Raw genomic sequence first — 27,016 nt, forward strand, 5'->3', positions numbered from 1 at the left:
CATTTGAAAAGACCCTGATGCTGGGAAAGATTGAAGACAGGAAGAGAAGAGGACAATAGAGGATGAGATGGTTGCATGTCATCACCAACTTGATGGACATGAGTTTGAGCAAGCTCTGGGAGTTGGTGAAGGACAAGGAAGCCTGGCATGCTGTAGTCCATGGGGTCACGAAGAGTCAGACATGACTGAATGACAGAACTGAGCTGACATGACATAAATGTATATATAAAAAATGGAACCTGAATTATGAAAACTTGAATTTAGAGGAGTTAATTTAGATATGACATAAGTTGGACCCAGAGTAGAGTTTCAAATTAGATACAGGGACAAAAAAAGCAGAACAAAATGAATTATCATACATCCTGATCTATTTCATACAGCTGGTAAACAAGGTTATTATGTGGTTGACAGATGCCACTTGTAATCTAGCAACCTCTCAAGTACTTCCAGGATACTTTATCTTCCATAATTTTAGGATAAATTATGTTGTTGTTCAGTTGTTCAGATGCTCAGTCATGTCCGACTGTTTGCAACCCCACCAGGCTTTCCTATCCTCCACCATCTCCCGGAGTCTGCCCAAGCTCATGTCCATTGAGTCAGTGATGCCATCCAACCCTCTCATCCTCTGTCATCCCCTTCTCCTCCTGCCCTCAATCTTTCCCAGCATCAGGGTCTTTTCTTTTTTTTTTTAAATTATATTTATTTATTTATTTACTTTTTACTTTACAATACTGTATTGGTTTTGCCATACATCAACATGAATCTGCCACGGGTGTACATAAGTTCCCACTCCTGAACCCCCCTCCCACTTCCCTCCCCATACCATCCCTCTGGGTTATCCCAGTGCACCAACCCCAAGCATCCTGTATCCTGCATTGAACCTAGACTGGCAATTCATTTCTTATATGATATTATACATGTTTCAATGCCATTCTCCCAAATCATCCCACCCTCTCCCTCTCCCACAGAGTCAAAAACTCTGTTTTGTACATCTGTGTCTCTTTTGCTGTCTCGCATACAGGGTTATCATTACCATCTTTCTAAATTCCATATATATGTGTTAGTATACTGTATTGGTGTTTTTCTTTCTGGCTTACTTCACTCTGTATAATTGGCTCCAGTTTCATCCACCTCATTAGAATGATTCAAATGTATTCTTTTTGATGGCTGAGTAATACTCCATTGTGTAAATATACCACAGCTTTCTTATCCATTCATCTGCTAATGGGCATCTAGGTTGTTCCATGTCCTGGCTATTATAAACAGTGCTGCAATGAACATTGGGGTACATGTGTCTCTTTCAATTCTGGTTTCCTCGGTGTGTAGGCCCAACAGTGGGATTGCTGGGTCATAAGGCAGTTCTATTTCCAGTTTTTTAAGGAATCTCCACACTGTTCTCCATAGTGGCTGTACTAGTTTGCATTCCTACCAACAGTGTTAGAGGGTTCCCTTTTCTCCACACTCTCTCCAGAATTTATTCCTTGTAGACTTTTGGATCGCAGCCATTCTGACTGGTGTGAAATGGTACCTCATTGTGGTCTTGATTTGCATTTCTCTGATAATGAGTGATGTTGAGCATCTTTTCATGTGTTTGTTAGCCATCTGTATGTCTTCTTTGGAGAAATGTCTATTTAGTTCTTTGGCCCATTTTTTGATTGGGTTGTTTATTTTTCTGGAATTGAGCTGTAGGAGTTGCTTGTATATTTTTGAGATTAGTTGTTTGCCAGTTGCTTCATTTGCTATTATTTTCTCCCATTCCAAAGGCTGTCATTTCACCTTGCTTATAGTTTCCTTTGTTGTGCAGAAGCTTTTAAGTTTAACTAGGTCCCATTTGTTTATTTTTGCTTTTATTGCCAATATTCTGGGAGGTGGGTCATAGAGGATCCTGCTGTAATTTATGTCGGAGAGTGTTTTGCCTATGTTCTCCTCTAGGAGTTTTATAGTTTCTGGTCTTACATGTAGATCTTTAATCCATTTTGAGTTTATTTTTGTATATGGTGTTAGAAAGTGTTTTAGTTTCATTTTCATAGTTGACCAGTTTTCCCAGCACCACTTGTTAAAGAGACTGTCTTTAATCCATTGTATATTCTTGCCTCCTTTGTCAAAGATAAGGTGTCCATAGGTGTGTGGATTTATCTCTGGGCTTTCCATTTTGTTCCATTTATCTATATTTCTGTCTTTGTGCCAGTACCATACTGTCTTGATGACTGTGGCTTTGTAGTAGAGCCTGAAAGCAGCCAGGTTGATTCCTCCAGTTCCATTCTTCTTTCTCAAGATTGCTTTGGCTATTTGAGGTATTTTGTATTTCCATACAAATTCCTTCACAGCATCAGGGTCTTTTCTAATGAGTCAGCTCTTCACATCAGGTGGCCAAAGTATTGGAGCTTCAACATCAGTCCTTCCAATGAATATTCAGGACTGATTTCCTTTAAGATTGACTGGTTTGATCTCCTTGCAGTCCAAGTGACTCTAAAGGGTCTTCTCCAACACCACTGCCTTTTAACCTACTTGTCCACCTTACTCCTAAAAGCCCCTGGAAGACAGGGATGGTATCAGGTATTCTTTGAATCTAGGAGACTTGAATCTGAAATGGGTACACTGGGCCTCATGTCTACTAGAATGCCTTCCTCTCAGTTCAGTCACTCAGTCGTGTCCAACTCTTTGCGACCCCATGAATTGCAGCATGCCAGGCCTCCCTGTCCATCACCAACTCCCAGAGTTCATTCAAATTCATGTCCATTGAGTCGGTGATGCCATCCAGCCATCTCATCCTTGGTCGTCCCCTTCTCCTCCTGCCCCTAATCCCTCCCAGCATCAGAGTCTTTTCTAATGAGTCAACTCTTCGCATGAGGTGGCCAAAATATTGGAGTTTCAGCTTCAGCATCATTCCTTCCAAAGAACACCCAGGACTGATCTCCTTTAGAATGGATTGGTTGGATCTCTTTGCAGTCCAAGGGACTCTCAAGAGTCTTCTCCAACACCACAGTTCAAAGCATCAATTCTTCAGTGCTCAGCTTTCTTCACAGTCCAACTCTCACATCCATACATGACTACTGGAAAAACCATAGCCTTGACTAGATGGACCTTTGTTGGCAAACTAATGTCTCTGCTTTTGAATATGCAGTATAGGTTTGTCATAATTTTCCTTCCAAGGAGTAAGCATCTTTTAATTTCATGGCTGCAATCACCATCTGCAGTGATTTGGGAGCCCAAAAAAATAAACTCTAACACTATTTCCCCACCTATTTCCCATGAAGTGATAGGACCAGATGCCATGAATTATGTAAAATTTATGAAATACCCAAGTCTTCAACAGAAAACCCATGGATGCATGCATACCTCTGTGACTGTAGCCCAATCAAGCATCTCATTTCTGAAGAATCAAAGACAAATCTGCCATTTGGGATAGTTACTGAGTCAGATTCCCTGAAACACTAGATGCAGAATTTGGACTTAATGGATTCTCAGTACCTCCTGGTGATGTTTTCTTTTATCTCCCATTGCTAGAAGACCCTCTGCAAGAATGTTACTTTTTTGTGTATTAGGTTTGTAAGTAGAAAGAATTCATTTTGACTCTTCCTTGCTAGATCCGTTTCTTTGGCCAATTTTCTTATTATAATCACACATAAAAGCCTGCCTCAGAGAATCCTGTTGCTCTGCCTGACAGTAAAGCTAAAGTGCCTTTGTTCAAAACCCTGCCCACCTGCAGATGGCAGGGAGGAAGAAATTAATACATCCTTCTGCTTGAGGTTTGCCATTCTAGGAAATACTTGCAAGATTAAATGGCCTTTTTAACTTTGTTTCCTTAACTCCTCCCTCATCTCTGATCTGTAAAAGCACCTGGCATCCAGATCTCTATAAGATGGCTATTTTGAGACATTAGTCTTCAATCTTCTAGGTCAGCCAGCTTTCCAAATAAAGTTGTGTTCCTTGCATCAGTATCTTGTCCCTCAGATTCATTGGCCTCTCGAGTGGTGAACAGAGCGAGCTTAGAACTGGTAATACAAGTAAATGTAAGATATTTAACACAAAGTCTTAGAAAGTGTTTACAGTTTACCTATGAAAACTAAGTGGTGAATCTAAACTCTTGCCATTTCCTACCTTAAATTTTTCATAGAACACCACCAAATCATTTGTAACTCACTACATACACTTCTAGACTCTTTTTCCTCCATACATTCTATCCTGCTCACCCATTTGCCTGGAATTTCCTTCTCCGTTGACTTTGTCTCCAGTTCCTATTGAATAATGCATCTTTCTTAAGATAAAAGATACTCCTTGTTAATATATATATATATATATATAATATATATATGTATATAAAGATACTCCTTGTAATATATATTATATATATAATATATTATTATATATATAACTACATATTATATAACTATATATTATTTTTTATATATATAACTCCTTGTTTATATATATTATATATATATATATATTAACCTTCTAACTCCTATTGGTCAATTCATTCTTGGGATTCACCTTAGCCCTGACATCCTCTGACCTGCCTCACTGCATTCCAGGCTACAAATGTTAGTTCTCACATCTATACCTGCATATACATGCATGAAAGCATGTAACCACAATAATTGCAATTACCTCTTTGTGAATCTCCACCATTGTGAACTCCTTAAGGGAAAAGTTTCTCTGTATTCCCAGCGTATAATGGAGTACTAAGCAAACAGTCAGAACCCAATGAAGGTTTGCTGATTGAATGCCTGAATGAATGTGTTCATTTGTTATTAGTAAAAATCATCATCACTGTAAATATGACTAGAAGTTGATTTAGCCTCATGAGTCAAAATTTGGAACTCTAATCTCATAATGAAATTGTTTTAATTCTGATCTCACCTTCCTAGAAAAACTGTATAGGTCTGGCAGAAGTTCCACCTTCTGGGATTTTGAACAACTATGTAAGATAGGGTGATCTAAGTATGAACTTCTCCCCAGAAGTATTTTCTAGTAATCTTTGAACATTTATCAATGCCCAAGAATAATTTCAGAAAACTAACAACTTTAGATAGATATACAGAATAGCACATACGTTTCTGCAGATATCAGAGAGGCAATAAGTTGCTGTGTCTAAGATTCTTTCAGTCTTAGATTCATGACTTTCTGGATTAGAACTGTCTTTCTGAAAATCACTATATATGTTATATGATCACTATATAAAATAGCCAACAACAAGTAACCTAATTTTTCTGTCTCAGTTTTCATCTCTCCAAATGGAAGTAGTAGTAATACCTAACCCCTGGGGTTGTTACGATTGAATGTGATAATACCATTTCAAAGCATTTAGAATATCTTCTCATCAAGTAATCATTCAGTCAATATTTTGGGGAGAGAGACTAGTGGTAGTTATAGTAGCATTATTCTTTATATAGAAAAGTATAGTGAAAATCCAGTAATTTGGAAAGCAGAGTTTACATGTGGGTCCAGGGTCCATTTCTCAAAGAAGGATTGAAGCTAAACACACTGACATTTAATTATCTTCAGACCCTTGAGACTATATATTGACAAGTTATCATTATCTCATCATAGATGAGTGTGAAACAAAAAAGAAGTAAGCATTCTGCCTAATAGGAACATATTTTTAATGTATCAGAAAGCTATTAAATATCACAAAAATATATAAATACAGTCTTAAATGCTGAGTCATTTCCAAAGTTTGAAGCCAGAAGAATAGCAATATCATCAATGAGCTTTCACAGTAAACAAAGTATTGTAATAAGTTGTGAGTGAAATCTTTGAAACAATTTCGATAGGACAGCAGTCAGATTAGAGATTATGAACAAAGTATAGAACAACCAAGTATCTTTAGGACTTGCTTTTCTGATCTTTCTTCAAATCACCAAAGACCTATTCTCCACCTGGCCTTCGTATGCTGGAAATTGCTGATCATTTGTCCAGCATTTTCCAGATTCACCATGTTCACATTCCTCTCTACTTGAAGCATGTAAGCTGGGACCATACTGACTTTGCTGAATTCTCATACCAAATGTTAATCTCTCTGAGGTCAAGGACTTTGTCTTATTTACTTTGCATCCTCAACTACTATAAAGATTTAAAAACTGTGTATTTGTACTTAGAGTTTTCCTCCTTAAGGCTACATTTCACACTACTTTTTATACATTTTAATCAAGTAGGTTTAGCTGTATGGCGCTATCATCAAGCATTTACTGACTATATTGATCTTTGTGCAATATTTCATGGTTTCTTGGCTTCCCTGGGGGCTCAGAGGTTAAAGTGTCTGTGTCCAACGTGGGAGACCTGAGTTCGATCCCTGGGTTGGGAAGATCCCCTGGAGAAGGACATGGCAACCCTCCAGTATTTCTGCCTGGAGAATCCCCATGGACAGAGGAGCCTGGCAGGCTATCTACAGTCCATAGGGTCACAAAGAGATAGACTGACTGAGCAAAGTGAAATAATTTTTTCAATATTTTTGAAATAAATATTCAAAAGTGAAATAATTTTGAATTCACTGTATATCTATGACTCCTATTAAAAATTCAAAAATGTTTATGAAGTTTTCCTAATAAATAGTCATGTATTATTTCATTAAATTCTATTTAGGAAACTATTACATTAATAAATACAGTTAACAATGATGGCAGGGACATCACCTTGAAGATAATTAGAGAAATTTGGCCAAATTAGCCAAAGGTTTCATGTTAGCTTCCTGAATGGTTATGTCTGAAGCTTATCACACGGTGTGCAATGATTTAGATTATCATTGGTTGCGGTGTGAGTACTCATATAACCACAATGTAATATTTCATTGCAGTCTGTAAAGGAAACATTTTTTATAATTGAACATTGTGTGTGTGTGTGAGAATCTGATACAGCAGAGGAACTGAATATTTCAAGAATACAATGAAAGTATTGATAAATCGTGTAAGATTTTACAAGGCACCACACATTGAAATACAGAAAGGGAGGCATGCTAACTGGGAAATGAATTTCCCATTGGTTTTCTCTCCTGCTGGTCTCATAGGAGAAACTGCAAGCTGAGAAAACCCAGTTATACTCTTGCCAAAGAGTCTCATACGTCAGAGAAAAGATGCTCTGTAGGATTCTGTTTCAATGAAAGAGGTCAAAATATACCTTCATTATAAGCATGTATGTATACATGTGGTATAAGGAGGGAAATGTTAAAATGAAAGCTTAAACTCAGAACTCTTTCATCTCAGGATATTTTTCTATATTGTAACCTACAAATAAAATGCACCCATATAAAACTGAAATCAAGATTTTAATACATCTGCTCTAACAAGATTTATGCTGTTGTTGTTGTTTTTATTGTTGTTGTTGAGACACTCAGTTATGTGCAACTCTTTGTGACCCCACCAGGGGTCTGTAGCCCATCAGGTTCCTCTGTCCATGGGATTTCCCAGGCATGAATACTAGAGTTGGTTGCCATTTTCTTCTCCAGGGGATCTTCCTGACTCAGAGGTTGAACCCACCCACATCTCATGCTTGGCGGATTCTTTACCACTGAGCCACCTGGGAAGCAACAAGATTTATATCTGCTATTAACTGTATGCCACACAAATATCCAAACTTTCATACAAGTCTGAATATAGGCCCATTTTAAATATGAGTATTACTACTGGATAGTTTACTTACCCACTGGGATAAAGATTCAACATTTTTCAAGTTTTTCAAAGTGAATTACATACTTAAGTAACTTTTTTTGTAAAATTAAATTGGAATTCAATTAGGACCTGACATATTGGTGATGATGGAAAGGGCATAGATACAAAGGAATCATCTATGCAGAAATATTAAAGGAAAATCTAGAATTGGATGGTATCATATTGTGAGAAATCATAGCTAGAAGAAAGCCAAGTATAGATCCTTAGCAAAATTCATCTTTAAATGACAAGAGAAAAAGTAAAGCCAGAAAAGTTAAAAGAACCATAACTTTGAGAGTAGGAAGAACAGCCAAAGTTTAAAATTAACTTTCGTGATTTCCTGAGTGTGAACACTGACCCTTTGACTCTGTTTGCTCATCTGAAAATAAGGGGTTGGTGTTAGTTGCTCAGTCGTGTCCAACTCTTTGTGACCCAAAGGACTGTAGCCCACCAGGGTCCTCTGTCCATGGAATTCTCCAGGTAAGAATACTGAAGTGGATTGCCATTCCCTTCTCCAGAGGATCTTCCTGACTCAGGGATTGAACCCAGGTCTCCAGCATTGCAGGCAGATTCGTTACCATCTGAGTTTTCACCAGGTCAAATATAATATTAATATAATGCATGTAAAGTGTTTAGCTCAGTTCATTTGTTAATTTCCTTACTCATGAACACTTACTTTTTTGAAAAAAAAAAAAGTGAATCACGGAAACCAATACAAACTAATAAAAACTGTGTCTTTTTATTTGTTTGTTTTAAGTCATTGAATAACAGAACTCAGAGAAAAAGCATTGATTCTTCAAGAAAGGCATGGTGATTCCTTGGAGCATTCTATGCAGGCCAAGTTTAGTCCCAACCCACAAATTTTGACTGTATCCCAGTTTTCTCAAGGCCAGCTTTGATCTCACTCAATGAGAGTCACATTTAATGAGGAAGGTGTGGTTGTAAATGGCGTAGAACATATTATACTTTAAATCCAGAAACTCCTTGGAGTAGCATCTCTGTTGGCAATGACTTCTGGCCATACTGTTGGTCCTACTTGAAAATATACATCCCAAACTAAAACCAACTGGGCAAAGTTTAGAAAATCCCAATATATTAAAAGAATCAAACTAAAGGAACTGGAAAAGAAGTTAAGTAACACAATATGTCTGTATAAAGGATGTAAAAATTCAGCTGCTCTTGGATTTGTTAAATGCCTATTTTCCTTTTAAAATACTTCTGGGAATAGGCAAAACCCAAAAGGTGTTTTACTAAGCACTTTTTCCATTCATGTAGAAATGTCCCAGAGGAAATTTAATCTCCATGTTTCTGATACTTTCACACTTAACATCAAAGAATTGTTTTGTAAGAGTTATTTGATATATTAAGAGGATTTTTTGAGCTTTTTTTCCAAGACTTTCAAATTGTTTTTCTTGGAAAAAATGTAGTCACATTTAAGCAAGGGGAAACTAATTCATACACCACTAAGTTCAAATTCAGTTCAAAAGTCTGATGCCAAATTATCCAAAGAAGAGACTTTCCTAATTAAAAACAAAAAAAGTAACAATTCCAGCTCAGTGCTCCAACTTTATAGCAGATATACTTTCTTATTAATTACTGTACTAATTTCATACATGTCATTACAAAAAGAGCTAACTCCTAGTATAATGCAAGTGGGAATTTCACATGTTATGCTATGTTGCTCTCATGAATTGAAAATGCATGAATGACTTCACACAAATTTGCAGAAAGTTCAAAGGGTGAATGAAAAAGAATGGGAACATTATTAGCAATACCTTGTTAAATATATGAAAGTTACTAAAGTTCTCTTCACCAGGAGCAAAGAGATTTAAGCTTTATTCTTAAAAATCATTATGACCTTAGACTTTTCCAATTTTAACCCCAGAAACATCCAGACACCATCATCTGTTATTGAGGTTACAGATATAACCTATTAGTTAGTCTCTATCATTTTTATACCCTTTGTTCAGTTCCTTTTTTAAAAAGCCACCAGCTATCTTATCCACTGCAATCTTCAGTCCATTCTTCATAGAAAAGTCAGCATTATTTCCTTAAAATTAAAATCCAATCATATCTGTAATCCACTTGAAGACTATCAGTGACTGCTACAGACTGACACTTGTGTTCCCCCAAAATTCATTTGTTTAAACCTAATCCCTATGTGACAGTATTTGGAGGTGGGGCTTTGGAGAGGTGATTAGATATGAGGATGGAACTCTCATGAATGGGATTAGTGCCCTTATAAAACAAAACCCAGAGAATTCTCTCACCCCTTCCTTAATGTGGGGACAAAGTGAACCTTCACAGACACCAAATCTTCAAGTGTCTGGATATTGAAATTTGCAGCCTCCAGAATTGTGACAAATGAAGTCTTTTGTTAATAAACCATCTTGTATGTGATATTCTGTTATAGCAGTCCAAATAGACTAAGACAATGACTACCCAATTTTCCCAACAAAAACCTAGTGCAAACACTGTCTTCCTTCGTGTAGCCTACCCTTTTACTGCAAATCCTAAGGCTTGCTGACCTCTGGGATGAGTTGGGGGAAAGCCACTTCCCAGATTGATGCCATTGCACACTTTTTCTTCTGCCCAGACTGTGCCTCCCCACCCTTTTGCCCCAGTCAAACTCACAATTTGAGCTGTCTTACCAATTCCTGCTAAAAAGCAGGCTTCTCTTATCATTGTGCATCCTGTTTCACACTCATTGAGTATGTTTTTCCCAGAAATAGAGACGATTTCAATTAAATTTTTGATTAAATTTCTTGAGCCAACCAGTGTGATGCTTTGCTGTCTTTGAGCCCTCCTCATCCACATTCAAAATCTCGCATATTTCTAAGATAAAATTAATATTGGTTAGTTTATTTATTCACTAACATTTGCCTCAGGGTCTCAGTTTCTATCTCAAAGCTTTATTTACATGGTTTCTTAAATAATGATGGTTTCTTCATTCAAAAGGAAAATACTTACAAAAACTGTGTTAACTTTTTAAAAAGTATGTTATTAATTTCTTTACATTTCAATCTCTTTAAAAACAGTTTCCTTGACTTTTTTTAACCATTCTACTCACACACACTAGTGCAGTGTCTTGCACTCAGTACATGCTCAAATATTAAACACAAGAATTGGAGCAGTAAACTATTTGGTGGAAAATAGCCTTCACAGACCCTTCAAATCAAACCGTTAGAGTGGATAACTGCTTCTTGCCATAGGACTACTGGCCATTCTTTTCTCTTTAAGGAAGACACTCGTGAGCTTTCTCCTCTCAACATCACAGTTCTCACCTTAATACTTGTTCTTTTCGTTTTGTTAATTTTGAATGGTCAGCCATCATGGCTCCCCTTTCCATCCACCAAATGGAGATATATGAAGACCTTAGGTCTCCACGAGAATGGGTTGAAGTGAATATGTACATATGCATGAAAAGAAAGTGAAAGTGTTAGTTGCTCAGTCGTGTTTGACTCTTTGTGACTCTATGGACTATAGCCCGCCAGGTCCCTCTGTCCATAGGATTCTCCAGGCAAGAAGATTGGAGTGAGTTGCCATTCCCTTCTCCAGGGGATCTTCCTGACCCAGTTATCGAACTCAGGTCTCCTGCACGGCAGGCAGACTCTTGACCATCTGAGCCACCAGAGGAGCCACACATATGCATACACCCATGCATATACACACACCATACAGACGTACAGAGGATTATATACACACCATATTAATTATTTATATCATATACTTTATGTTATGTTATACAGAGGCATATAAAAGGGGCATTCTGAACCTGAGCTCTGGCTCAACTTTTTCAAGGCACTAGAACAGGAGTTCTAAGAGATGGGTCCAATTAGTAAAAAAATAATTCTAAACAAGCAACACAATGTTTAAAAGACCAGGTTCAAGTCACAAATAACAGGGGACCACAGTACTGTTTAGAATACTAAAAAGAAGGGCCATGGTTTGACAGCAGATGCTCTATTAACATTTAATAAATATTTAGATTACAATTAAAAAAGAAATGGTCATTTTAAGGTATTTGCAGATCCTTTCAGTGTTACATAATCTAAGCTAATACACACATTAAAGTTTGCCCAATAGTATTTCTTCAAATTCTAATTAAATTGTCAGTGCAATAAATGATAAGTGGCCCCTTCTCAGCTCTTGATCTTATAAGCACTAAATTAAAACTCCACTATCGTTTTTTGCCTTATTCTTATTAATGCCATTATAAATTCATGATCATAAAGTAGAATTTAATTAAAGATAATAAAACAAAATATTTGAACAAATCACATTTTGTTCAATCAAACATACATAATAGACTGGTGAAATTAAACTTGTAAATTGAAATTTCTTTTTACCTAAAATGTATGTACTATCCATCAAATCTGGAAAAATAATCATAACCAATGGGATGATTTCCTTCAGCCACATGTAAGATATCTTTTCCAATTGCTAATTATATTCTGGCAAATTATGAGTCATGCATAGATTCTACAATGACTGGTTTTTAACAGAAGCTATATCTGACTGAATTATCAATATCCATGCAATTTTGATATCATTAGAGTGGAAACTAGGAGGAAAACATTATGAAAATAGATATCTTAGATATTCTTCTCTTCCTGGGTGCAGTAACTTCACCCAAAACACTTTATTCAAAATATAGGAGGGTTAATATACCATTCAATCCCAAGGAGTATTATAATATTGTTCCTTTTAGAGTCTCATAAGTATTTTTCATAGCTTATGATACATTTAGAAATTCACCCTTTTTTTAAAAAATCAATTTATTTTGGCATTTTTTGGTAATATTTATCTATAGTTATATAATCTATATATCATGTTACTGTTGTGTGTGTTAATAAATTAAAACACTTATTTGTTGTATTCTTAAGACATCCTATTGTTTTTTATTGGTAAGGAGTATCAAGGTATAGAGTCATAGTGAAGTGAAGTGAAGTGAAAGTCATTCAGTCATGTCCACCTCTTTGGGACCCCATGGACTATACAACCCATGGATTTCTCCAGGCCAGAATACTGGAGTGGGTAGCCTTTCACTGAGTGAAATAAAAGAATTCTAGTTAGACGATTTCTAGAGAAGTCATTCATACAAATCCCTTCCTGTTTCACCTAATAAAAAATAATAAAGTGATAAAATAAGCCTCAATTCTCGGAAATTTCAGGAGAATTAGATATGAATGAATTTTCCAGCTAGCTGAGCTTATTCTGAAGTCAAATAAATCAAATGTCTCTTTTTGGTAAAACACTGTGTTAAACACACAAAAAAGAAAAAGATAAGATATAGACCCTGCCCTTAGCAATCAGAGGTGTATAAGCAAAGATTCACAGTAAAAAGCAGACAAAATTTAGTCTTGAAGTTCTACTATATACTAGGAGGTAAAGAGGTTGAATAGTAAATTACAACTCTGGGGAATAATCTGAAAGTTTATTTTATTTTTTTATTCGTGTTGGTGGTTTTTGTTTTTGTAAGGATCTTTGGAAATGCATTATAATGTATTCTGGAAACAAATGTTTCAGTGGAATCATTATGAATGTCAATGACTGTAATGTGTATTGAAAGAATTCTTAAGGACCACAGGCAGTTATAGAAATAATCGCCTATATACTAGATGCCCCCCAATTGTATAACTTACAAACTATCACATCTGCTTTTGTGATCTCTCTTTCTTGTCTCTCATTGGGTTGGAAGTATCTTTCTTTTGCTACCAAACAATTCTACTTCCTCCTAAAACCCTTTTCCAGGGGATCTCCCCGACACAGGGATTGAATCCAGGTCTCCTGCATTGCAGGCAGATTCTTAACCATCTGAGCCACCAGGGAAGCCCTGTAACAGGCAAAAGTCTAATAAATTTAATAGTATATTCTATTAGTTTAGAGTCTCAATTCTAGCTGAGACAGAGAATCAGGAGAGACGGTTTGGGTTGTTTTCTTGTTTTTCACCATGGATCCCCCTTCTTATTCCAAGTATTCCTGATTCAGAATGTCCAAGGTAAGGCAAAAGGACCTGTGTTGTGATTTTTTTTTTTCCAAACTTTTGGCTAATTCAACTCTGAACCACACTGAGAGTTACTGCTCTATTATTTTTAAAGGCATCTGCTTTAAAATAATTATATAATATTTAACCAAAAAAAGGAAGCTGATCTTTTTTGAGAAATCTGTATTAATGTTTTCTACCTACTCCTAAATTAGTTTACCATAACCAGAAATGCGGCAGGGGTATTTTCTTTTTAGAAGTCCTTGTTCATAGAATAGCAACCCCATCATGTGGTATTTTGCTGAAATTGCTTCCAGAGGCATATTAGTTTTAAGCATACTTTTGCATTCAAAAGCAAATTTTAAAAAATTATTTATTTACTCATTCAACATTTATTGAGCAGACATTATACTTTAGGCATAATACTAGGTGCTCAAAGGAAAAAAAATATCAAAATCAATACTGTAATCTACTCACATCTGTGTTGAAATTTTTAGTGTCAAAAATAAAGCTGGTTGACCCCAAGATATTGATTAATACAATCCTATTCAGTACCAATCAGATTCTTTTCATAAAGATCAATATAGTTTGTCACAATTTGAACTCCCTAAAAAGTTTGCTTAATCAGAGCTAGGACAAGACTAGTTGGCAGCTGTATCAAGACAACTTACGACCCTAATTATGAGGCCTCTTCCACTCCTCTCTCAGAACATACCAACTTTCAGAGAACCCATCATAACAACTACTTTCAAAACTGCATTTACTGACACTGAAGCCCAGACTAACAGTGGGTTTGATTTCCTTTTAACTGAGTTTTTCTCCAGTGTGTCCAAACATTTAAAAATAAATATTTTTTTTAGATAAATGACTTTACAACTACCAAAATCCAGAAATGCAATGAGATTTCATTCTGATGTATAGGTCATAAATGCAAAAGGGTTACTCTTTAAAATTAGGTATTTGTGCTCTTCACTAATGCACCATTACCGTGGTCTTTCATGCACAATGACTATTAGGCACAGGGCTCTTTATTAAAGAGATCCAAAGCACACAGACAAAAACGTTGTTCTAGGAAATAATTTTTGTACATTTTTGTGAATGCACTTCTTGGTTTTCTTGTTAAAACAAGACCATTCCATAGCAACTTATATTCTGGACAATTGCGTTAATAATTTTAAGGGGGGTTAAAATTAGAAAACTGAAGATGGTAATTTTAAAATTTCTTTTTGTTGGTAAACCACAATTTTAAATTCCCAATAACATTGTTGAATTCATGGGGCTATATATCTTCTTTTTAGCTATTATTTTTAGTGTTTAAAGCAAAACTGTCAAAAAAAAGTTGTCTGTAAATTACATTTTACAATCATAAAAAGTCAGAAAATGTAAATAAGTATCATGTCATTTTTATTTAAATTTTTCAGGGGTAAATTTAGCAGATACATAATAAATGATTGAACACTAGAGATTTTAGCTATAGTGATATGCTACCCAAATTATTAATAAATTGGGACCCAAGAATTCTTCAAAAAGAATTACATATTCTGAAAGTGAAAGTATATGAATAGACCTCCCCTCTCTGATGCAGTAACTATTAGCCACAGATAGACACTGTGTATTTGAAATGTGGCCACTGTGCTGAAAAACTGCACTTTTACCTTTATTTAATTTCAGTTAATATCAACTTTTATAGCCACACATGACTAGCTGCTGCCATATTGGAGACTGCAGGTACACATACATACATATGTATGTATAACATATTATATTTAGCTGTCATTTTATCTTTAACATCCTCTAATGTAAGCCTTTCTCAGCTTTCTTCTCTTTATGATATTCATATTTTTGGAGAGTATATTTGGTGGACCATGCTTATAACTCCTAATCCTGACCTGGAAATTCTTTTATAGAACTTGTCTTTACAACAAATTTGTAGGAAAATTTTCCATCTATGAATTCTGAGACCTTTAGTACCAGTCAAGTGGGCAATCAATCCATAAGGGGTGTTACAAGAGATATAAGCAGAAATTAAAGGATGTCTCTGAATACAGAGAACTTCTGAAGTCAAGGAAGAGCAGAAAGAGAGTGTGAACTTGAAGTGTACACTCCAAGGTCAAGGGAGAAGTAGCTGTTGATGTAGAAGACAGGCAAAGAAAGCAGCTGTGAGATCTAATAAAGTCTCGTCATATGGGTAGGTGATATGGGTAGCCTTAGCGGAAGAAAACAAAAGTAAAGAAATGATACAGTGCTTAATCTCAACAGTTTATAACCTTAATAATGAAGCTGTAAGACCACAACTCTGTTATATGTCTTGCTAAGACAGGGAGATAAAACAGATATAGAAACATCATCAAAGAAAATGATACCATTAATCATTTTAATAGTATAGAAAAGGCAATTGATATTTCTGTAAAAAACTAGAAAGATGAAAAATCAGGATATGTTACATAAACTAACACCAGGTATGATTTCAAACAAAACATATCATATATATTGCTATACCTGATTCAACTACCACTGAAGAGGATAGATTATGTTTTTTCAAAAAAGCAGAAGTGTTACTTGTACAACTCTGTGAATAAACTAAAAAAGGCTGAATTGTACATTTTAGGAGAGTGAATTTTGTGATATTATAAGTAATATCTTAAGTTGCAATGAGATAATATACAAAAGTAAAAAATCTGGAGAGGAAAAGAAGCCTCTCTTCACAAGCGAGGACAGTTTGGCAAGTACACGTTGAAGTAGATATTTGGAAGAACTACATTTTTTCTGATCAATGAATAAAGAAGAAATAGAGAAGTTAGCTGGAAGAGTCATCATGAAGATGAATTTGAAGAAAGAGGTGAGAGAAATGGGTGAGTCAAGGCCCTGCACAGGCACAAGGGTGGGAAGCGACAGCCCACAAAGATGGAGTATCTGAAAAGGACTTTGTTGCAATAAGAAATACAAAGAGGGGAGTTTTAAGTCGTTTACCATGATGTTTTCTAGGCACCTATCTCTTATCTTTTTCTGTCTTATAGTGCTTTAATAAATGTTACATTTGTCACTAAGCTTTTGCCATCAATGTTGATTCTTTTGGGGAAAGTAAAAAGGGAACTATGTCTGGGTCGATTTAAGGCAAAAACATGTACTGTGGGAAAGCCTGGAGTTGAATACAAAGGATATAACTATATAATAAGCAAATGCTCAATCATGTCCTACTCTTTGCGACCCTGTGGACTGTAGCTCACCAGGCTCCTCCGTCCATGGGATTCTCCAGGCAAGAACACTGGAGTGGGTTGCCATTTCCTTCTCCAGTGGATCTTTCCGACCCAGGGATCGAACCCAGGTCTTCCACATTGCAGGCAGAAGCTTTAACCTCTGAGCCACCAGGGAAGCACAAAGAATATGCTGGAGTATAAATATCTGGGAATTATCAGAAATTCCAGGGAGAATCAAGACTTTCAAAAGTTGTAGAATTGGTGAGGTTCAAGTTGAGATTCCCAGGTGGAAAAGGGGAACCAGGATCATATCTGGGATACAGATGGAATGAACAGAAAATTGCATTAAGCTAAGTATATGATAAATGAAAGGATGAAGCTGGAAAATGGGAAACCCCACAGTTGATCTAGACCCAAGCAGAGTAGACAGAGTTGCTTGGCTGCCTGGCAGATGGAGAGACTGTAGACTCACCTCCACCTTGTCCTTCCCCAATCATTTGTCAGTGTCCTACAGCTCAGAGATGAGGGTCTAGAACTTCTGACTAGAGTGCATGAGGTGCTTCATTGATGGAAGGTATAATCAGGTAAAAGAAATCCTAGGCTCAAATCCATTAAAAATTGACTCTGTTCTCCTATTTCTCTTTTGACTCTTCTAAGTCAGTTTTGTTGTCTCTGAAATATACCTGAGCACATCTAATGCGATCAATTAAATTGAGATGTGTTGTGTCAAGTAGAGATTTCAAAGACTTAGCATGAAAAATGTTTTAATTTCTCATTAATAACTTTTATATTGATTATATGTTGAAATGGTAATTGGGCTAAGTAGACTAAATTACCTAAATTAATTTTCCATACTGCTTTATAATTTCTAATGTGACTGCTGAAAAATTTTTAAATTAAATTTGTAGCTCTGTTTTTATGTTCATAGGACAGCACTGGAATAGATGACTTATGAAGTAAAAACTACAAACAGTATGACAAAAAAATTTATCTTCACAGCTAATCTAATTAGTGAAAACCTACATAACCTTTAGTTTTTAAGATAACAAGATACTAAAAAATGTTATTAACAAGGACATAGTAAGATAAGCATCCTTACAGATTAGTAATGAGGTTATAAATTGTGAAAATCTTTCAAAAAAAAACTGGAAATACATTGAAAAGCCTTTAAAATACTGGTTCTCTTTTAATAAACAACTATGATACCTATAAATTTCTGTACAATGATGTTGATTGTGGCATTATTATCTAGGAATGTATTACAATAACCTGAATAGTGAAGGTAAGGAAATATTTAAATAAAATGGCCTTCAGTCACATGATAGAAATATTGTCCATATTCTGGTCACAGCACCTTTCTAATACTAATTTAATAGTAGATATTTGTACACTGAAATACAAAGATATAATCATGTTTTATGTTACTGTAATTAAGATTTGGTTTTTCTAGAACTTTTTTGGTGTTACAGATTTTCTAAAATAAAAATTAGCATTAATTATAGGAAATAAAGAAAAAAAGAGAACAAGATGGGTTCAGTATCTGCTAGCTTCAGTCATCTTCCATGTTTTCACTTGCACATGCCCTAAACTTAGAAATGTCTTAAATAGGTACATAGATGATTTCCATCATTTCCTTTCAACTCATTTCCTTTTTTCCTCTCACTTCTTACTTACCAAACCGAATTATTACTGAATAACATTTTAGCTACAGATAAGCTCTCAAGTGTTTCTTTGAAAAGATTAATGTTAATTTTAAAATAAATGTTTTTCACCTGTCTTATCTAAATGTTAACATTTTCTGTGTTTTTTTCTGATTCATACAAAAAAAAATCAGCTCACTAAATTAACATACTTATCTCCAACCTTCCTTTTAATCCATATTCATTTTATTTATCAGTATCTGATAAAATTGAACTAACATATTTAGAAATCTTTCACTAAAAGAAAACAAAAATTCTGTGGCTTTAGATAACTATTTAAATATAAAAATAGTAATTTAATTGACTATAAAAACTCAATATTAGCATTGAGAAATAGGTCAGGATTTTTCTGACTTATCTCTGGTGTTGATCACGAATAAGCTCACAATCTTGGTTCTTGTTTTTTAATTGATCATCGTTTGGCAGTGGGAAAAATATGTTTACAGTTGTCTGGTTTATCCCTCCCATTCTGCCAGTGTTGGTTCTAGCAGAGTTGATCATCATGGCCATAATGCACAAGCTTAGACTTAGAATCAACTTACTGGGGCAGATGACCTATGAACTCAAAGTGTTATTTCAGAAGAAACCAAGATTCCCTTTTGCCCCACCGCAGGCTCCAGGGTAATGGTGTGCAATAGAGAAGTCGGCGACGACTGGGACCCCGGTGAGATGGGCCTGTTCACTACCTAAAAAGTCCCGTTCATGGTCTGACCAACCAGCAACATGGTAATGAGTGTGGCCCCCAGTGACAACCTCCCTACGTACAAGCTGGGGCAGGGAGGGGTGGGTATAGGCAAGAGCGCCCTCACCATTCAGCTTTTCCAGAAGATCTTTGTGCCTGACTACAACCCCACCATCCAAGACTCTTCCCTGAAACATACAGATATTGACAATCAGTGTGCCATCTTGGACGTTCTGGACACGGCCGGCAGGAGGAGTTCAGCGCCTACCTGGAGCAGCACATGCGCACAGGGGACGGCTTCCCCATAGTCTCCTCGGTCACGGACAAGGCCACCTTCGAGCATGTGGACCACTTCCACCAGCTCATCCTACGCGTCAAGGACAGGGAGTCATTCCCGATGATACTCATGGTCAAAAGGTTGATCTGATTCATTTGAGGAAAATCACCAGGGAGCAGGAAAAGAAATGGCCACCAAACACAATATTCCGTATATAGAAACCAGAGCCAAGGGCCCACCTCTCAACGTTGACGAACATTTCCGCGACCTGATTAGAGTAATTAGGCAACAGATTCCAGGGAAAAAAAGCCAGACAAGGAAGAAGAAAACCAAACGTTGGGGAGACTAGGTCACGGGCACCCACAAACTGCAGTGTGTGATATCGTGATGGCCCAAGGCCCTGGGCACAGTGACTGGGAACTGGCCAGTCCTCGGGACTCCACTGCCTAACTGCACCAAAGGCCATCCTAACCATGACCCTTGGCTCGAGGACTTGGCACAGGAAGGGAGAGAGGGAGGGTGGGCAGGGAGGAGGTGGGGTCTGGCTTTTCCAGAGGTGCACAGGAGATGGGGTGTCTCACCAGAGAGGAGGAGGCAACGTAGACAGAACAGTATCCGAGCCCCTGTGTTGATGCAACCCGGTCCCTCCCTCTCTCAGTGGCTGTGCTATTTCTCTGAACTCCATAGTATGGGTTTGATGTGGGAGTGTTTTAATTAACAAGCCACGATCAAGATCCATCCCAACCCCACCCCCAGGCCACAGTGTCTGAGTTTGGTTGTCTTTTGTAGATTTTTAAATTATTTTAAGGATTATTGTTTTATTAAAGGGGACTGTAAGCACCCCCCCTCAAAAAAAATGACTAAGATTCAAATTTTCTACATGAGATGACCAAAGAGGGGTATGAGTTTGTTCTCAAGATCCCCAAAGAAGCTTAGAATTAATAAAAATTGGAAAAGCACAAATCAACATGTATTTATAGACTTTGTTGATTGTGGTGATGACAAGGGCTCACCTATCACTTTGTGCTCAATTTTGTTTATGAATAACATTGCTAATGAGGAATACACAGTGTGGGCTTTGGTAGCATCTGGCACTGTATGGCCAAGGACTAGTCTAACCCTGCAAGGCGGTATGTCAACAGCAGAGCCTGATGTTAATCATACTGGCATCCTTGACAATTGGCGGCATGTTTATAAAGTAGTAGACACTCAATAAATGCTATTATTATTCATTAACACATAATGAATAGTCCTACATAGTCAACAAAAGTATGATATTCAGGAAAGTATTATTGAGCCCTCAAGTTGGTGGAATATTTCTCCCAATACTTAGTAGCTATATTTCTTAATTAATTGAGGCACTTTATATAAAATAAAATTCACTCATTTAACGAGTATAGTTCAATGAGATTTGACAATTTAATATGCCTATGCTATACATTTTTTTCAAAGCACCAACTGAATTTCACTCCAATTACTTTGTCAGGTTGAGATTTTAATTCCATTCAATTCAAACTATTTTCTAATTTGTCTTGTCATTTTCTCTTTAACCCATGGGTTATTTAGAAGAGTGTTTTTTGCTTTCCAAATATTTCGTGTTTTTCCAAATAGCTTTCTGTCTTTCATTTCTAATTGAATTTTCCTGTGGACAGAGTATAAACTCTGTGTGATTTAAGTTCTTGTAAATTTACTGAATTTTTTATTACCCTGAACAAAGCCTAGTTTCCCTAATGTTCCATATTACTTGGAAAAAAAAAATGTGTTTTCTCTCTTGTACTTTTCTATAAATATCAGTTAGTTCGTGTTGGTAGTGTTGTTTAAGTTTTCTATACCTTTACTGATTTTTCTGTTGGCTCAAACTTCAGTTACTGAGAAGGAGCATTTAAATCTCCAAATGTAATTGTGGTTTCATCTGTCTTTCCTTTCAGCCCTCTTAGTACTACTTTCACACATTTAAAGGCTCTGTTATGGGTCCTTACATACTTAGAAATGTAACATTTTCTTAATGAATTGTTCTTCTTTATCATTTCATACTATATACTTTATCCTCAATAATATTTTTGTCATAGGGTATAATTTACTCTCCAGTCAAACTTTGCTGCAGTTATTATTTGGAGATTTATATATAATTTCCCATCCTCTTGCTTTTAACCTATTTGTGTTTTCATGTTTTAAGAACGTTTCTTATGACAGCATACAGTTGAACTTTGTGTTTGTTTTTCTATCCATTTTGATAATTTCTGCTTTTTTATTGGAGGGTTTAGTTGCTTCATCATGTATAAAGTAAAAACAACACACTTCAATTTGCCCCCTTCCAGATTTTGCACTCTTCTTGTGGTATGTTTTGCCTCTGCATATGCTACAAACTTCATAGTGTATTATCTCCAGTTTACTCAATACTTTTTACTTTTATTTTTTTAAGTTATATAGTAAAATTGACTTCATTTTAATTCTTGTGTATCACTTGTGGATTTTAATACATATGCATTTGTGTAACTACCACCATAATCAGAATATAGAAAACCTCCATATTCCCACCAAATTCCTTGTGATACCAGTTTGTAGATATGTACATACTGTTATGATTAATTTTATACAATAACTTGACTGGACCACAGGCTGTCCAGATATTTGGTGAAATATTATCCTAGGTATTTCTATGAGGGTGTTTGTGGATGAGTTTAACATTTAAATCAATAAATTAAAGATTACCTTCCTTAATGTGAGTGGGCCTCATCCTATGAACTGAAGGCCTGATTAGGACAAAAAGGCTGATCTTTTACTTAGTAAGAGAGATTTCTTCCTGCCAAATGGTCTTCTAACTGGGACATCATCTTTTTTCTCCCTTCAGATTTAAACTGAAAACATCTGCTTTTTGGAGCTCAATCCTGCTCTACAGTTTCCAGGCTGAAACTAATCCCTGAAACCCCTTATCTGTTCTCTATCACTATAGTTTTGTCTTTTTGAGAATATCATATTAATTAAATAATAGTACATATAATCTTTTGAAATTGACTTCTCTCACGTAAAATAAAATATTCAGAATTTAACCAAGTTGTTGTGTATGAGCAGTTTATACTTTTATATTGTTCACAATACATTATTTTATGGATATTAAACAGTTTATCCATTCATTAGGCGAAGAGCATGTGAATGTTTTTTAATTTTTTTTTGTTTTTGGCAATCATGAATGTAGAGGCTATGAACTTTTGTGTATAAGTTTTTGTGTAAGCGTAAGTTTTCAGTTCTCTAGGGCAGACACCCAGACGTGGGACTGCTGGGTCACATGCTATGTGTATGTTTAACCTTTAAAGAAGTTGTCAAATGATTTTCCAGTGACTGTACCATCTTTGTTCCCATTGGCAATGTATGAGAGTTACAGGTATTTTCTATCCTTGTCAGCACCTGTATTGTCAGTTCAGTTCAGTTCAGTCGCTCAGTCGTGTCCAACTCTTCACGACCCCATGAATCACAGCACGCCACTCCTCCCTGTCCATCACCAACTCCCAGAGTTCACTCAAACTCACGTCCATCGAGTCCGTGATGCCATCCAGCCATCTCATCCTCTGTCATCCCCTTTTTCTCCTGCCCCCAATCCCTCCCAGCATCAGAGTCTTTTCCAATGAGTCAACTCTTCACATGAGGTAGCCAAAGTACTGGAGTTTCAGCTTCAGTATCATTCCTTCCAAAGAACACCCAGGACTGATCTCCTTTAGGATGGACTGATTGGATCTCCTTGCAGTCCAAGGGACTCTTAAGAGTCTTCTCCAACACCACAGTTCAAAAGCATCAATTCTTCGGCTTTCAGCTTCATTCACAGTTCAACTCTCACATCCATACATGACTACTGGAAAAACCATAGCCTTGACTAGACGGACCTTTGTTGGGGCAAAGTAATGTCTCTGCTTTTGAATATGCTATCTAGGTTGGTCATAACTTTCCTTCCAAGGAGTAAGCGTCTTTTAATTTCATGGCTGCAGTCACCATCTGCAGCGATTTTGGAGCCCCCAAAAATAAAGTCTGACACTGTTTCCACTGTTTCCCCATCTATTTCCCATGAAGTGATGGGACCAAATGCCATGATCTTTGTTTTCTGAATGTTGAGCTTTTTTTTTTTTAATTTATTTATTTTTTACTTTACAATATTGTATTGGTTTTGCCATACATCAACATGAATCCACCATGGGAGTACACATGTTCCCAATCCTGAACCCCCTTCCCATCTCCCTCCCCATACCATCTCTCTGGGTCATCCCAGTGCACCAGCCCCAAGCATCCTGTATCCTACATCGAACCTAGACAGGCGATTCATTTCTTATATGATATTATACATGTTTCAATGTCATTCTCCCAAATCATCCCACCCTCTCCCTCTCCCACAGAGTCCAAAAGATTGTACTATACATCTGTGTCTCTTTTGCTGTCTTGCATACACATCAAAAAGAATACATCTGAATCAGTTCTAATGAGGAGGATGAAACTGGAGCCAATTATACAGAGTGAAGTAAGCCAGAAAGAAAAACACCAGTGCAGTATACTAACACATATATATGGAATTTAGAAAGATGGTAATGATAAACCTGTATGAATGTTCAGCTTTAAGCCAACTTTTTCACTCTCCTCTTTCACTTTCATCAAGAGGCTTTTTAGTTCCTCTTCACTTTCTGCCATAAGGGTGGTGTCATCTGCATATCTGAGGTTATTGATATTTCTCCCAGCAATCTTGATTCCAGCTTGTGCTTCTTCCAGCCCAGCGTTATTGTCAGTATTATTTATTTTACCCATGTTAATACACGTATGGTATTACTTCAACTTGGATTTCCCGAATGGTTAATGTTATTGAACGTATTTTTATGTGCTTATTTGCCATCTTTGTTTCCTCTTTAGTGAAGTGCTATTCATGTTTTCTGCCTGTTTTTAAAGTTAAGTTGTATATTTTCTTATTACTGAGTTTTGAGAATTCTTTAAATATTCTGGATCCAAACTCTTTGTCATATACAAGATTTTAAAACATTTTCTCCCAGTCTGTAGCTTGTTTTTTCACTGTCTTAACAGTATTGATCAAGAGCAAAAGATATTAAATACTGATGAAGTATAATTAATTGGATTTTATGATCACACTTTTGATGTCATGATGTTCCTGTTATATGATTTCCATTAGATACTAGAAATTCTGAACGCTATGTTTTTGAGTGTTTGAATTTTCTTTCTTTTAAAGAGTGTGGCACTTTGTTCTGGTAGTCAGGTTTTAAAACCTGTTTTCATGATTTGTTCTGTTTTTAAAATACAAATGTATAATGATAAAAGAAAGGAAAAAAGTTCCAGATTTACTTATCTTGACCCACTACATTATTATACATAGTTGCAGGTTTAGTATCATTTTCCTTTGACCAGAAGAATTCCCTCTGACATTTTTTGTAATGCACCTCTGCCGCTGCTGCTGCTAAGTCGCTTCAGTTGTGTCTGACTCTGTGCCCCCCTAGACGGCAGCCCACCAGGCTCCCCCGTCCCTGGGATTCTCCAGGCAAGAACACTGGAGTGGGCTGCCACTTCCTCCTCCAATGCAATGCACATCTACTGGTGAAAAATTCTCCAAGTTTTTATTTTTCTGAAAAGTTTTTACTTAAATGTCACTCTTTAAGATTATTTTCACTGAAACAGAAAATTTTAGATTGGCCTTTTTTTTTTTCCCCTTCAGAATTCTAATGTTTCTTTTCTACTACTTTCTAGCTTGAATTTTAAAATAAAATGTTTACAGTGATTCTTATCTGCTTTCCCTTCTATGTCATGTGTGTTTTTTTTCTCTAATTGCTGTTAAGAATTTCATCTTATTACTGATTTTAAACAATTGTTGTGTTCCTTTGGTTTCTTCTGTGTTTATGCTACTTCGCTGTGTTGAGCTCCTCAGATGTATGGCTTGGTAATTCACACTAAATTTAGAATGATTTTAAGTCAATATCTAAAAACTTTTGACCCTATTCTGTCTGCAATTTCAATCCAACTATGTTATTTTGGCCTACTTCACAATTCCTCATATAGCACTGGGCTCTATTTTTACCCTCTTCTTCTCCCTGTGATCATTTGTCATCCTATTCTCAGTTACACTGTTTTCAAACTCACTGATCTTTTCTTTTGTCTTTAGTGTCTAAGTTTTTCTTAAAATCATCCAGTGAATTAAGCATTTCACACATTGCATTTTTCATTTCCAGAAACTGCAACTAGGTTTAATGCTAATTCCATTATTTTTGTCATTTCAAGTCTGTTTCTATCGACTCTCATTTTCCCCCTGCTTTATGGATACCTCTCCTTGCTTCTTCAAGTCCCCGTTATACAATTTCCGTTAGATACTAGAAATTCTGAACACTATGTTTTTGAGTCTTTGGGGGGTTTTCTTTCTTTCCTTTAAAGAGTGGGGCACTTGGTCCTGGTAGTCAGGTTTTAAAGCCTGTTTTCATGATTTGTTCTGGCAGTGAGTCAGTTTTTAAGATTGGTTAGAGAAAGGTAAGGGGCTCTGTTACTCGAGCCTGGCCCCATGACCAGGGTGTAACCCTGTGTTGTCTCTACTGGATGTCCCCACGTGTTTGGTGAGGTGTCTCCATTCTCGCTAGTTGGTTCAAGTCTCTTCTAGCCCCATGTAAGCCTTAGGAATGTTTCAGCTGATTCTTTTCTAGTACTTTGGTTTTTGCCTGGTTTTGTGAAGTTTTAGTCTGCAGATGTATAGTGAAGTATCCTGAAACATGTTCTCTGCAAATCTCCCTCTTCTTCAACACTCTGTCCCATCTCAACCTCCTCAAACACACTGCCTGGTATCTGCGAATAGCTGGTTCAGATATTTTGCTCTATTTTCTAGCTGTTAATGGCAGAAAGACAAGCCTGAGTGACAACAATTACTCCAAGCTGGCTGCAAGTAGCTGCCACAGATAGTTCTTTCTGGTGCAAGAAAAATATAAGGCTTTGAGGAGTCCCAGAAAGCATAATACACCTTGTAAGATATATAACCTCATGATTGGACCAAATGAGTCAGTCTCTTAAAAAATTAAAACTGGAAAAACCTAGTTAATTCCTCTGCCTATTCAGATTTAAAAAAATAATAAAACAGCAATTTGGAAGTTTTTTCAAGAGTTTACCGTTGAAACATGGTGTTCTAGCTGGTATTACAGAAAAGAGGGTCTTTGTTAAGTAGTATCAAAGTCCAGGAACAAAATTTACTTCACCCTGAAGGCACATAATTTCAAACTCCTCTGCAAAGTGATTATTGGGCTTATGTGGTAACTGTCTAAAAGCATTTACACAGTCAAGGTTTGCAAAAATCCTGCACAGCGTGGCAGTCTGTCTCTCTCCACCCCCGGCAAGAATGGGGCTCTGAGTGATCACAGACACATGACGTGGCTGCGTTTCAACTAACAAAATGAACAGTTTATTTGTTTATGAAGCATTTGAGTGTCCTTCTTACTCTGCTATGTGTTCTGTCTAGGAAAACAAACACATCTGTGGTCACATTTCAGTGTCCTTGGGATGAAGACTGAAG

General features: G+C 36.5%; 1 pseudogene; it reads left to right on the plus strand.

The window, feature by feature from the left end:
* The first annotated feature begins 19,252 nt into the window (after nt 1-19,252).
* LOC120870259 lies at nt 19,253-19,876 on the plus strand (annotated as a pseudogene).
* The last annotated feature ends 7,140 nt before the right edge of the window (nt 19,877-27,016 follow it).

Source organism: Oryx dammah, unplaced genomic scaffold, assembly GCF_014754425.2.
Source record: "Oryx dammah isolate SB20612 unplaced genomic scaffold, SCBI_Odam_1.1 HiC_scaffold_11, whole genome shotgun sequence".
Taxonomy (NCBI): Eukaryota; Metazoa; Chordata; class Mammalia; order Artiodactyla; family Bovidae; genus Oryx; species Oryx dammah.